The sequence below is a fragment of the Grus americana genome, chromosome 12, assembly GCF_028858705.1.
Source record: "Grus americana isolate bGruAme1 chromosome 12, bGruAme1.mat, whole genome shotgun sequence".
Classification (NCBI taxonomy): Eukaryota; Metazoa; Chordata; class Aves; order Gruiformes; family Gruidae; genus Grus; species Grus americana.
The window spans coordinates 14,113,884-14,128,436 of NC_072863.1; the positions used below are offsets into that span (position 1 = coordinate 14,113,884).

Consider the following 14,553-nt stretch of genomic DNA (forward strand, 5'->3'; position numbering starts at 1 on the left):
GAAACAGAAAATCATTATGTTAAGACTGTTATTATATGGAAAAAACCTAACACTTAGAGTGGCTGAAGGCTCTGGAACAGCAAAGAGTATGTTCAAAAATATGGAAATATTACATGGTAAAGAGATTAAGTTAGATAATTTATCAAAGAAAGTCCATAGTGGAACTAATCACAGTCTAGAGTACTACCATGAGGATGGTCTCTGACAGTAGACCCATTATTCACACAGGCAACAAAAAGATAACAAGATCCAAGAAAGTTTGAATTTAAAACTGAAATTGGGTGCATATAGAATTTTCTGTTCCCCCAGAAAGGAATTTTTATAGGGCTTTTTTGAGTTGAAAAAACATAGGGATTTTTAGACTGTTCTAGCCATTACTTGTTCTTGACCTGGTCAAAACCAACCCATTGCCACCAGTAGTTTTCCTGCAGCTAGACATCACAAACAACAGAGGTATTGCCATGCTCTTTTATCTAATTCACCAAGTGAAGTTAAAGTCCTGTCACTTATTTTCCTGTTGGGAACCACCATATAATTATAAGCCAGCCTAACATCAAGAAAGAAATATATATCTGGGATCAGGTTTCCCCAAAACTTCAATTTCCTCCTAAATTTGTATTTCATAATTTTGCATGTTAAACCAAATTAAAGTCAAGCTTGCAAAGTTTAAAAGTTACAATACCTAGACCCTGCATAACATGCGGACTGATCATTTTTGGCTTTTCTCCATCACCCAAGCTTTGGACCTTCAAAAGTCATGTGGTTAATGTAGAAAAAAACCACCCTGTGATGCAGCAAAGTCAACAGCTTGTTATAGTACTGAGAGCCCATAAAAGTTATTGTAGAGAGAGGAAGAAACAACACTGCATCATTAAGTTTAAGAGATGTCTTCTAGCAGCTTGGTATTTAATAGGATTTCCTGCAGAAAATACTTAGTATATGGCAACTTTTGAATATTTCAGTGTGTTAGTCCTTAAATGATTTAGCTACAATAGCTGTGGACTACAATGCAGGAAACCCCAGCAGTTTAGGTAGGTTGCAACTACATTTAGACACACAGCTAGTTAGGTTCTTATTTAGACTCCATATGAAAGACTAAGGTACCAGCAACAGAGATTAAATTTCCAAGGCTGAAGCAGCTGCCAAGGAGTCATTACCTGGTTTCTGTTGCCTCTCGCAGTCCTGCGCTATAAAGGGATTAGAAAATTTGCACACACTTTCGCAACAATGGAGACATTATAGAAAATTATTGCAAAAAACAGTTATGAGACTTGCTTGGTGTTGCTACAAATATATAGAAAGTAGGAGGAAGCTGAAAATGGGCTGCTAAAGTGATGCCTTATGGGCCCTGAGGTTTCTGTAAGAAGATTTTAAATTCTGGTGAAAAAGGACTTCTGGATGATTTGTAGTATGCAGCTAATATTTACCAAAACCTTGAAAGAATTAGCTTCAATGATTTAACCAAACTTCCAAAATTAAAAATACCAAAAATTTACTTACATTTACTTATTTTCAGATATACAATTAAAGCAGCTGTTTACTTCAAAAGAAAGAAATCGGGAGCCAACAAAAGCTATACTGAATATTCCCTTTCTCTGGTCTTCAACGATTCAGCAGCAGGAGGGCAGACTTCCCTTCCTAGAAGTCAGTGTAAGTGCAATGGTAGCCCAAAAATGGTGAAATGCTTTTGGGTTTCAGTTTGAACAAGCAAGTTGTCTACTGTAGAAAAAAAATGCTTGCTTTAAAAAAAAAAAAATTAAAAAAAAGAATGAGTCATGATACTTGTGCCACAGCCAGCCTGTGGACCAGGCATCTTTGCTACCATTCACCATTTGGAGTGCATTTCCCTCATTCACTGGAAACACTCTGACTCTTTATTGTTCTGATGTACTTTGAAACACTAGAAAATACATAATTTCTGCATTTAAGAAGCAAAGATAAAATATTTCCTTACCGCCAAGATTTCCAGGAGCAGCACTGGGTTGCTAGATCTGCATGCTTTCCCACCTAAAGGGAAGGCAACGCATAAATGAATACTGTGTGTAGCGTTGAGCGTACAGTGAATAGCAGACGTGTATTCAAGAATAAGGATCTACTCTGTTCTTTTTGCACATCTTCTCACCACAACAGACCTGACAGAAAAGGCATCTGCTAATGTTTACATACTTTCTCATTTCTTCCTCATAAATGGAAATATTTGTGACAGTTATCTGAACCCAAAAAGTGATTTTAATACCATCCTGTAGTCCACTAACACTCTGAAAGGAACCATCTTCCTCATGGGGATATTTACTCCTTCCTGAAAAATTCCCAGTGGCAACGTTACATATTAATTTATGGCACACTATTCTCCAATGTCTTGGACCTTTAAAATGAAAGGATCGATAGAATGTGCAGGTTTTTTACCCTCCAAGAAATTTACAAGTGGTAAAATATCATCCTTGCAGCACCTCAGTAAGAAAGTAACAACTGTTCTTCCTTGTTACTTAGATAAGGAGTGACAGGAGGGTAAGAACAGTTTCAGGAGTGCCCAGGTGTATGGGGTTCTCAGATTAAGGCAATAAAAGATTAACTTTCAGGTAGTCAACTGAATAGTTGCAAAAGACATGGTATAGAAGGGGAGAGGGAAAGGAATCTAGCATTTAGGCCAAGATCAAAAGCAAGAAAAACCCCACAAAAATTAAAGCTTTGGAAAGGAAATTATCCCTGTGTCCAGTTCCGGGCTCCCCAGTTCAAGACAGACAGGGAACTAATGGAGAGAGTCCAGCGAAGGGCTACAGAGATGATCAGGAGACTGGAGCATCTCTCGTATGAGGAAGAGTTGAGAGAGCTGGGGCTGTTTAGCCTGGAGAAGAGAAGACTGAGAGGGGATCTTATCAATGCTTATAAATATCTAAAGGGTGGGTGCCAAGAGGATGGGGCCAGACTCCTTTCAGTGGTGCCCAGAGACAGGACAAGGGGCACAAACTGGAACACAGGAAGTTCCATCTCAATATGAGGAAAAACTTTTTTATTCTGAGGGTGACCGAGCACTGGAGCAGGCTGCCCAGAGAGGTTGTGGAGTCTCCTTCTCTGGAGAGATTCAAAACCCACGTGGACGCGATCCTGAGCAACCTGCTCTAGGTGATCCTGCTTCAGCAGGGGGGTTGGACTAGATGATCTCCTGAGGTCCCTTCCAACCCCTGTCATTAGGGTTGTCAGAATTCTGTGATTCTGTGATTCTCTGAATCTTTTGAAATCATCTTCTGAAGAAATTTTCAAAACACAGGTGGAGGTAATGCAGGACTGAGCAGCTTCTGGCTGCCAGGCCTTATTACTCACTCTAATCGTGTAAAGGGATCAAGTCAAATATTTCAGATTAAATGAAAATAAAAATTGACATTTTTATGGAAACTAAAAATCGTACTATGCTGAACAGAGCTCTGCCATATGCCACAGCTGAGGTGTAAGAGTCTTCACCCAGTGGAGGTGACAGAGGCACAGTATTACTTGGTTGAAGATATGACAGCTTACCTATAGCAACTTACCTAGGTTGTAAGTTTGACAAGTTGTCTTGCAAAATAATGTCATAGCACAGTTATTAGGCATTCCCACAGGTATTTGATCAGCTTCATCTTTTTATCTAATAAAAAAAAAAGAAGAAACTTGAATGTAGGTTGTCCCGTGGGTTTACTTTTGTTGAACAGGGTGGGAAGGAGGAGGGAGAGAGGAAGAAATCATATTCTGTAAAAAATGCCAGCCCACTCATTTCTATTTTAAGCATAGCTTCCTTAAAAAGAATCATCTGAGCACCAATTCGTATTTAATACAAGTTTCACAATTCAAATCCATACTGACAAAATAGATTCAAAGTACATAATTTAATAATTTTTTACATTGCTATATGTCTTTGCCATGTGATTAGCTTTGATGTAAAATTGTTTTTATCACAAGTCTTCCCACACGGGTAAGTGAACAGATGCATAAAGCACTTGCCTTTCTGACCAACTGCAAATCAGCTTCAGTGGGGGAGTGCCTGGACCTCAACTGTTGTCTCTGAAAGTGATTTTACCCGTTTTTCTCCCAAGTGCACAAGAATATCCTCTAAAACAACACTGCAAACAACTAAAGCTAAAAATAGACATTCCAGCCACATAGAGACAATATTCTACTTGTTGCAAAAACCTAGTAATAAAATCATAACAAGTTGAATACTGCAGATTTCGTTGTGGGAGCTTCACCTCATCACAACAAAATACACAGTCACAACAATACACAACACAGTTGAAATCTTACCAAATATAAACTCAGCTATCACAAATAGATATAAAGTACAGTACAAAAATAACAGGGACAATCTTGCAGAGAAAGGAAGACTGACAACACAGGGTTTTTTTATTCCCCTTCACATGTCCAAAATACTAAGCAGAATGAGTAAGAGATGCTTCAAATTATACCCCAAAAATATTTCTGTTACAGAGTAAGTTAAGAAAACTGTATACCTCAGGGAAAGGGGGAGAGAGAGAAAGCCAGACAGACTGAAGTAACATCTTCATGACTCGTGACATATAGATACAGCTCATCGAATTTTAAATGGAGAATAATGCGAAATATAGAATAAAACTTATATGCCTTGACAACAGCAATAAGGAGAAGAGTATAGAAGAGTGCAGAAGAAAGGACGTGAGGGACATTACTGATACCTAGTCACAGGAATACAGTAGGACTAACCTCTAGATTGATTCCTTAAGCTCGAGTTGCCTTTTGTTGACAGGCTGGGGTGCAGGGAGGGGAGGGAGGGATGCAGAGCATAGATTAATATTGGGTGAATGTTTTAATGAAGCTACAACTTTTAAATGAATACCACAGATCTAGCATTCAAAATGATGATGAAGGTGGATTTTTCATTACAAAACCATTTTAATCTGCATCAAGCATTTTACTTTGTTAAAGTATCCCTAAAAGAATTATATATATGTAACTTTGTAATCCCATAAAATAAAATAAAAAATGCATATACTGCTTAGAAAGATAACATCACTAAGAATCCTCTCGTTGAGACTGATTAAGATGAGGACTTTACAATGGATATGAACTGATGCTAAAATATAGGATTAAAAATAAAATATGGAACAAGATTTATTTTTAATTAATTCACATGCCACCCCCATTCAATTGATGTATGTGGGAGAGCTGTATTAAGCCTGCAATGGTCTTACCCAGAAAAAAGTCAGACCTTAAGTAGGTAGGTAGGATAGTATATTACTGAAAGTTAAGAGGACCTGCTCTATTTTAGACATACACACACTAAACCTCTCTCTTAAACAAAGAACACACATAAAAATCAGTGCATGTTAATTTCTTTAAAACAAAGAAAACAATTATGGGTAGCAATGCATGTGAAAAATTGCGTTGTCATACTCACCTAAAAGAGACTCAGACCTACTATTCAAAACAATTTTAAAAAAATCAGTATAAGCTTATGTGTAAGTTCCTAGTGTTTGTCTCATATAGAGACTGAGTATAAGCAAAATGCAAGATTAAGCCTCAGGATGCCTGCCTATGCAGAAAAAATTACAATTTACTTTAAACTTCACATTCTTAAATAACTGTAATCAAGCCTAAAAAAATCACAACATATAAAATTATAGTATAGCTGCTATTCATTTAGAGTATGGAAGAATGGAGAATGACTTGTTCTATAAGTGGCCAGATGAAGACTCAACTATATCTTTTTATTTTTTGGGACTTCTCTTCTATGAACTTTTGCAGACTCCCTTTGATCTACGTAAACTTTTATCATTCACAATGGCTGGATAATACATTAACAACTGTTTTATCACAGTTTCACCAGAGCAGCCAGGCTTTCCAGTTCTGAGATGGACTATCCCAAATCCTCAGTGGAGCTGCTGCTTCTGTGGACCAGATGGACACACATGACTCATAGTGATCAGACGAGAGTACAGGGTCTGTAGCTCACAGGATCTACCTTGCTTTCTTGAACCCATATTGAAAGGATGGACAAAGTCTTACTAAATTGCTAAAGAACTGGCCCGTCAACCAAAATGGCAACTGTACTACAGGTCCAATGAAAGTGATCCACAGGAATAAACTCTAAGACACGGGGATGTCTTCTGAGATTGTGAAGAGTGAGAGGCAACTGGGAAAACTGATAGTGGAAGCAGCTATCTCCACAGGCTATACTGGGTGGTTTCTGATTAGTGAAAGCTTCCCAGTCAAACACACTTAAAGGAGATGTCATTACCATGTTATTTGTTTGGAGTAGAAAGGAAAATTCTAGGGTAATAGTAAAATATTTATGGAAGGAAGAAAAACAAACCCTCATATCTTACCTCACCTAACTTGAACTGCAAGCTAACCACAGGATCAATGGACCATCTTCAGGTTTTGATGCTTGCACTGTAGCAATCTCTAATTGCTTATCAGATAAATAGAGTATTTTCCCTTAGTTTATTGTCAGTACTTTAGAAAGAGACAGTAGGCCACATCCCACCCCATTAAACTTTACAAGTTTAACCAATTCCAGCAAAAGGGAACAAGGATGATAAATAAGGTATGGAGATACATCTTGTCATTTGAGCTCCCATTTTTATTATAGCAGCTCAGGCACTGAGACAAATCCTAACATCTCTGCATCTGAGTCTGGCAGCATCATATGAAACAAAAAGTGTGCGGAGAGCCATGCTTTTGTAAAATTACAGATCAAAATTGAAAACATTTGCAGAAGGAGAAGCAGAGGCAAACACATGAGGAATTGGGGGAGCCAGAGCAGAAACTGGCCTCAAGCCACAGTCAAGATTTCTCTCACTTTAAAGCAGAGGAAACAAATGGGATGATAGAAGCACGATCTGTTGCTGGCAGCAGCAGCATCTCTGTGGGTTACACTGGTCTGCCTGGCTACCACGTCTGAGTGCATGAATCAGAAGCGCTCTCTCAGGATTAAATCATTTCCAGTAATAAATTCTGTTTTCTAATTTTCAAACAGTGTGATACTGGAGCTTGGGCCAACAAACCATCACAGTCACAGCATGGCCTTTGCTGCTGGCGCTGCAGCAGAAAGCAACGGTAGTGACACAAATGACATTGTGAGCAGCATTAGCAGTACAGATTTATTTTGTGGAATTGGTCAGCTAATATCCACTGTTCCAGAGTGTCAGTGGGCCTGAGACCCACAGTGTAGGCGGAAAGAAGCCACCTACAGATGCAGCACCTGATGTTTTACCGTAGTGAAAGTTTGTTAGTGGACAGTAGCAACTAGATGGTAACAAAAAGTTTGTAGTCTCTAGAGTAAAATCATGTTTCTCAAGTTTTTTAATGCAAAAACCTATCACAACTTGTTGTGGAAGAGGATGAAGACATCCACAGACTCTCTGTATATCATAATCACAAATATCTTTATGATATAAAAGGAAAAATATTATACTAACTCCTGAAAGTCTATTAGTTTTATTTTCTGTGATTTTGTGTGAACATAATATCTACTCTCCCTCTATGTTGTTTTTCTACTAGTTTTGTAGATACCTCCTGATATATTATGGACCACTGGCTGAGAAACTCAGGAGAAGGGTCCAGACAGATTTGGAGAATGCATGGTCGCTCCTTCTAGTTCTACAATGCATGAACTGAATCCTTCTTAACAACCCACACAGTAATTTAAAGGGCAAACCTGGGAGAAATACTAGCCAGATTTTTTACCCAGTTTTGTTTGCCAAACATTTTACAGGCTTTCCCCCCCTCCCCCCTTCCTTTTTTTTTTTTTTTTCCCAGGGGTATAAAATGACATTTTACATTGAAAAATGCCTCCCACAAATCCTACATAAGAAGAAAAAAAAATGGTCAGAAACATCCCCTGCTCTTGTCAGTTCCTTCAACCTCAGGAATCTGGTTTACAGTTAAAAAAAAAAATAAAAACCAACCAAAAAAACCCACAGATGTCTTATGGGTTCTAGTGTTTAATGTTGATAGATTTGCTGGTTGGCTAGAGGTTACCTTCTAGCAGATGTCGTTTTCGATGCTTCATATTGCTGGATTCTTACCCTTTGGTAGCAAGGCAACACTTACTAGAAAAAACATAACCTTTTCATCAGTCACAGTGGCACTGTAGGGCCAGGATCCAGCAAATGATGGTTATGAAAAATATACTCAGGTCTGTCAGTCCACAGACTGGGAGAGATGAGCTCCAAGTCACCCACCCACAGGCACAACTTCACCCCTTCTGAAGACATTTCAGCCTCAAGATATCAAAATGCAGAGCTTGCAACAGACTGAAACTGAAAGTTCAGGCTTCCCAAAGAACAGTTCCTATTTTTACTAGCAAATTACATAAATTTCCCCTCAAGTTTTGCTACTCAGTAATTCACCTTAAGAAACAATATTAATATTGCCAGGTGATATCTAGGAGAAAAGGTAGACAATTTGGATCAGGAGTACATGCTTTCTTCATCATTTTCAGGTTTGATTTTTACTTGCAGGCCTATTTGTAATGAGATAGTTTTGTAATGAGAAAATGACTTTGCTAGTACGACAAAGCCCTGTGCTATATTTTGTAATCAAAAGCATTTTAAGAGAAGGGGGAAAGCTTCTGTGTGTATGTATTGCAGAGTGGTACCTGATGCTGCTGTTGGACTCCTTTGCGGCAGATTAATGTGCTGATGTTAAGCTACTTCAGCTAAACCCTTTCCTTACCAGCCAACAGTAACTACTGAGTTTCAAGACAGAAGCTTTTGCCTCAGCGATTTAAAAACAGACATTCAGCTTTGTCAGCCAAAATGAACCAGAATACTCAGTAGTGGACAGATTATTCCTAAATGCCAAACCTCTGTTACTAAAAGTTACCATGTAACACCAGCTTCTGTCACCACAAGGTTTACTGAAGTTTATGCCATCACTCAGTATTTACAGAAGGTCAGAGATGTGCAAAACATAGAGCGAAAGTGGAGGCAACTTTTCTTTGCCCTACAAGAACAGGTTTGTTTAGCATTTTTATATATCCATTCCTTTTTCAGTTTGGAAAACTGGAAGACTTGACGCTACCACGAGAAAGCAGGTGGCAGAGAAGGTAATGAATTTCAGAGGTAGCCTGGCACGGTAGGGAAGAACCCATTTCATCTAGCTCTGTCCATACTGGCCATGTTTAGTGGTTTGAGCCAGGTGATGAGTTCACTATCTGAAAGCTGGGTTTGCTCAAGAATATGTTCCTAATTTTTGCTTCCCTTCTAATTCTTTTTGAAGGCAAATCAAATGAGTCATAAGCTCAGATAAAGGTAGATATATATTTACCACTGTGCGGAGAGAAGAAAAGATCACAAGAAAAGACAAGGACAAAATGTAATCCTTGCTGATAACATAAACAAAAAGAAAGTACTCTGACACAAATCAGTTGTTTTGACAATAACCACAACCAAAAGAAGCCAACTGTGTGTTTCATTTGTTTATTGCAAAATAAAGCGTAGCCATTTTGCACAGATCTAATCAAGCAATATCAGCTTTTGGCTATATATTTAGCTATGAAGTTGGTGGATATCTCTGCTACATACATGACTGTAATGAACACATGAGAATAAAAATAGCTGTCTTACATATATTCCTATCTGTTTTCTGGTTTTGAAACCCTGGAGGAAAAATGTGAGTTGTCATCTCCTTTTTCTCCCCCAAGTCAAATGACTTTGAATAAGTAGTGAATACCAGAATTAACTCTGAATTAGCCCAATGATATGAATAAACTCAATGGTAATGTTACAAGCCGCAGCCTACAGAACAAATACAGAAGACACTTCATTCCCAACCGCACAAAGTGATTCTGAGGGATTTTACTTAAGAGTATCTCCTATAGATTCCACAGAAAGAGAAAAACCCAGGATGTCCAAAGAGATGACTATGTAACTTACCAAAGTAATACGACCTCCCATCTATGACATATTTCTTACACACAAGAATGTAAAAATATTTTAAGTTATTGTATTTCAAGGAACTTTACCTGACAACTAAAATTGTTTGAAAGGAGCTTTTGAGTTCCTCAAGTTAGTTTTCCACTAATGCCTAATTAGGCCATTTGCTTCAGAGCAAGTTTTAACTGGTTTTTTTTATTATTATTTTAAGATCAGTAAGGTTTTTAATCTCTTGCAGCTAGCATTATGTAAGCTGTATCATATAGCTAACTGTAACACAAAACCAGGTACTTTCTCCAAGAGTCACTGATAAGATACAAGTTTGTTTTGTTTTGTTTTGTCTTGTTTTAAGAAATGCTATCCTGTAATCAATACACTTTGCGCACACAGTTGAGATACCTGCAAGTACACAGCTGCTTAACATTCATGTATGAAGTGGTTGAACAAAGGAGTGCACAAGCTAAAGCATACTTTGGAAGAGGTGATAATCATGTCACCAATTATATGAGCCATATGACTCAACAGACCAGCATTAGCAAGGTTATTTATTTCTGGGCAGTTAATCCTGAGGTTTTTCTCCTACATAGTGACTATTAAATTCATCAGCAGGTTACCATAACACTATGCTACAAGGTAGAACAGATTTAAGAATCTACTTGCTTTCTGTCATTCACAGATACAACCATTTTAGCAAAACAAATTTGTAACAAATTTAACAAACTGGGCATTTATAATAGAAGGAATTCAGGTTCAGTGATAAGAGAGCATATTTATTATCCACAAGGTAATATATACTTTGTTAATTGTAGAAACAAGGCTATAAGGCTAATAAATTTGGGGGTCTTGTGATACTTAATTCATATGGTTTATTAAAGCTATTGAAGTTAAGCTAGTAGTTGGGTTTTTTCCTTCTGAAAATAAATAAGGTTTTTTCTCATTTAGATAAATTAATAATTCCTTAAATAATTTGCTTATGCAGTAGTACATTGCAATTTGTGACTGAGTGTGCAAGCACCATATAAAAGTGTTAAGTGATAGTGTTGTTATGAGGGGAAAAAAATCCCTGAATTCTTCTTCAGATGACTATCACTATGACTCCTTGGCATCCTAATTCAGTGCTATCAAGTGATGGCTTCACAAAGCACAGTGTTAAACTGTTAATCTATTTTGGAAGATATTATTGCATATTTACCAGACTGAGGTCCAACTAGGAAATTACTTCAAAGTGTACTTAAAGCGACGTAATTAAAGCAAGCAATTTCACAAGCAACAGAATTAATGAAAACTGGTTTCTTACAGGCTCATATCTCGTGGCTAGATTCTTCAGGGTCTAATACAGAGCAAGACTGAACTGATGCTTTCTTAAATTGGTTGTTCCCTCTCTCTTGATATTCTAGAGTATAATATAATGTGAACCCATGACTAATAAAGTCTTCCTCCTCTACCAGTCCACCTATATTCATCTAATTTGTAGGATAGAATTGAAATCCTTGTCAAGTTTGGCTAAAATTGTTTGACATGTGAAAAAGGGCAAGGTGGGGTGGCTGTTCATTGGTAGAAGGTCACCAACAGGACTCCTGCTTCCTGAAGGAGTTTGGGTATATCACTCATTTGAGCCCAAATTCTCCAAGGAAACTAGCCATTCACTCTCAATTAACTTCCCTGATTCCCAGGTCCCCAGCACATTAGATGTACTGTCTACGTAATGACATCAGATAGATTGAAGAAATATCCAATTACTACAGCAATGAATCTATCACTTCAGCACTTCACAGGCTATTTATATTCAGTTAGTGGCAGCCAGACCTATCAGCTACTGAGTTACACCAGTGTCACAAGATCTGGCCTTCTGTTGAAGTCAGATTTCCCCCACACTTGAGCCTCAGAAAGTTCAATTGCATGGGCTTTATGCAGGTGACTTTCAGATGTGGATGTGCATCAGGGAGCTGATATAGATGAAATGATTTCTTTTCTTTACTCTCACATTGAAAATGTTCCTTTTCTTAGAGACTAATACAAAAGTTAAGTTTTGATTCCTTGGTCTAAAGAGGCAGATAAGACATATTCTTGATCTTCAAAAACCTCCAGAAGTTTGCTGTAGGTTTCTATAAATATTTTAGCAAAAAAGTTATGTTCTTGCCCTTTTCCTTTTTAACCTAAGGACCTGCTCAGATCAAAGACCTCGTGGAAGCCTATTTTGGGTATATATAGGAATTAATGTCGTAACACTACCTCTTAAGATTGCATTCTTGCATTTTCATGTACAACAGGTATAAGAAGTGTCAGTCATCTCATCACAACCACATTTACTATTAAAATAAAAAAGGGCAAACCGTATACTTATATCAGTTAGTCTTAGTCTTACTATACCCTTGCCAAAAATCAGAGAGATTATTTCATAGTTATTTCTTGGTGCTTCAAGCTGACTTTCACAACTGAAATGATCCAAAGATCTGCAGGGATGCATCAGCTTTGCAAAAATGAATCATCCTGCACAAAAAATACACTCAGGTGGAGGAATAAGGAATCTAAACAGGATTCCTCATGAAAATAAACCTGGGCAGTTAATGAGATGACAGTTTAGAACAATTGGGAAAGCAGAGTTCAGATATGGACCACACAGGGTCGCATGTTTTTCCATTTAAAGGGTAGACTAAGCAGAAGTATGATTTCCTTACAAAGGGATAAGCACAGTGTAAATTTCACTGTAGTTGAAGGGAAAAATCTCACCCATGAAGCTTTCACCTCAGATTTTGAAGCCTGGAGGTAGCAGCTAACATTCGTTGGTATTGATCTAAATCACCTGGAGAGTAACCCTGAATTCATGAGTTCACTTTCATGAACACCACCTATGGAAGGAATCCTAGTTAAGAGCAGTTTAAGATTTTCTTTGCAATCCTTCATCAACACGGCACATTTCCTACTGCATGCTGAAGAACCACTGCCACAGGCCCTAATTTATTGACATGAGTTCATATTTCAAAATTTTTCTTTGAATTCAAAGACAGAAAATTTTACTATTTTCAGTGTTGTCTCTGCAAGGAAGAAGAAACTGGACATGCCTTGTACAGAGGCTTCCCTAAAAAATTTACAGGAATTACTGCCATTAAAGTGCAATGTTGTGCTAAGGTGCCGAAAACAGTCCAGTTCCACATTTGCTACAGTTCTGCAAGGAGAAGAAATCACTTTGATCAGTTTTATTGATTTCTGAGCTCACAATGTCTGTGTAAAATTCTGTCACAGTTTGGCATTCAGTTCTGTTGCTATTTTAGGTGATTTTTTTATTGGTATCATTTCTGGACTGGGAAAGGCTGTGGATGTTGTCTACATAGATTTTAGTAAAGCCTTTGACAGTTTCCCACAGCATTCTCCTGGAGAAACTGGCTGCCCATGGCTTGGGTGGGCATATGCTTCGCTGGGTAAAAAAACTGGCTGGATGGCCAGGCTCAAAGAGTTGTGGTGAATGGAATTACATCCAGTTGGTGGCCAGTCACAAGTGGTGTTCCCCAGGGCTCAGTACTGGGGCCAGTTCTCTTTAATATTTTTATCAATGATCTGGATGAGGGGATTGAGTTGACCCTCAGTAAGTTTGCAGATGACACCAAGCTGGGCAGGAGTGTTGATCTGCCTGAGGGTAGGAAGGCGCCACAGAGGGATCTGGACAGGCTGGATTGATTGGACGAGGCCAATTGTATGAGGTTCAACAAGGCTCAGTGCCAGGTCTTGCACTTGGGTCACGACAACCCCAGGCAACGCTACAGGCTTGGGCAAGAGTGGCTGGAAAGCTGCCCTGGCAGAAAAGGACCTGGGGGTGTTGGTCAACAGGTGGCTGAATATGAGCCATCAGCGTGCCCAGGTGGCCAAGAAGGCCAAGAGCATCCTGGCTTGTATCAGGAATAGTGTGGCCAGCAGCACTAGGGGAGTGATCGTCCCCCTGTACTCAGCACAGGTGAGGCCGCACCTTGAGTACTGTGTTCAGTTTTGGGCCCCTCACTACGAGAAAGACATTGAGGTGCTGGAGCATGTCCAAAGAAGGGCAACGAAGATGGTGAAGGGTCTAGGGAACAAGTCTTATGAGGAGTGTTTGGGGGAGCTGGGGTTGTTTAGCCTGGAGAAAAGGAGGCTGAGGAGAGACCCTATTGCTCTCTACAACTACCACAAAGGAGGATGTAGCCAGGTGGGTGCTGGTCTCTTCTCCCAAGTAAAAAGTAATAGGAGAAGAGGAAATGGCCTCAAGTTGCTCTAGAGAAGGTTTAGATTGGATATTAGGAAGAATTTCTTCACTGAAAGGGTTGTCAATCATTGGAACAGGCTGCCCAGGGAAATGGGTGAGTCACCATCCCTGGAGGTACTTAAAAGACACATAGATGTGGTGTTTAGGGACATGGTTTAGTGGTTAGACTTGGCAGTGCTAGGTTAATGGTTGGACTTGATGATCTTAAGGGTCTTTTCCAACCAAAATGATTCTATGGACTGTCACTGTTTTGTAGGGACAGTGGCTGTAGAAGAACTGTGACTCCGTCAATCGTTACCCACAGCTTACAAAGTTGGCTATGGACACCCTCCCCTTTCCCATTTTGCTCTTCCTTTCCTATTAAATTTTACCGCTATTTTGCCTATAGTAACAGGAAAAAAACAAGGCTAGACACTTGATCAGGAAGGAGCG

The 14,553-nt window shown here is 38.8% G+C and overlaps 1 long non-coding RNA gene across 1 annotated transcript; it reads right to left on the reverse strand.

Annotated features, from left to right (window-relative positions):
• Positions 1–1,971: 1,971 nt before the first annotated feature.
• On the reverse strand, positions 1,972–4,740 carry LOC129212013 (uncharacterized). Its single transcript, XR_008579046.1, has 3 exons — positions 4,711–4,740; positions 3,528–3,614; positions 1,972–2,007 (listed from the first exon to the last, which is right to left on the reverse strand). It is a non-coding gene; the product is annotated as an uncharacterized LOC129212013 (long non-coding RNA).
• Positions 4,741–14,553: the final 9,813 nt, after the last annotated feature.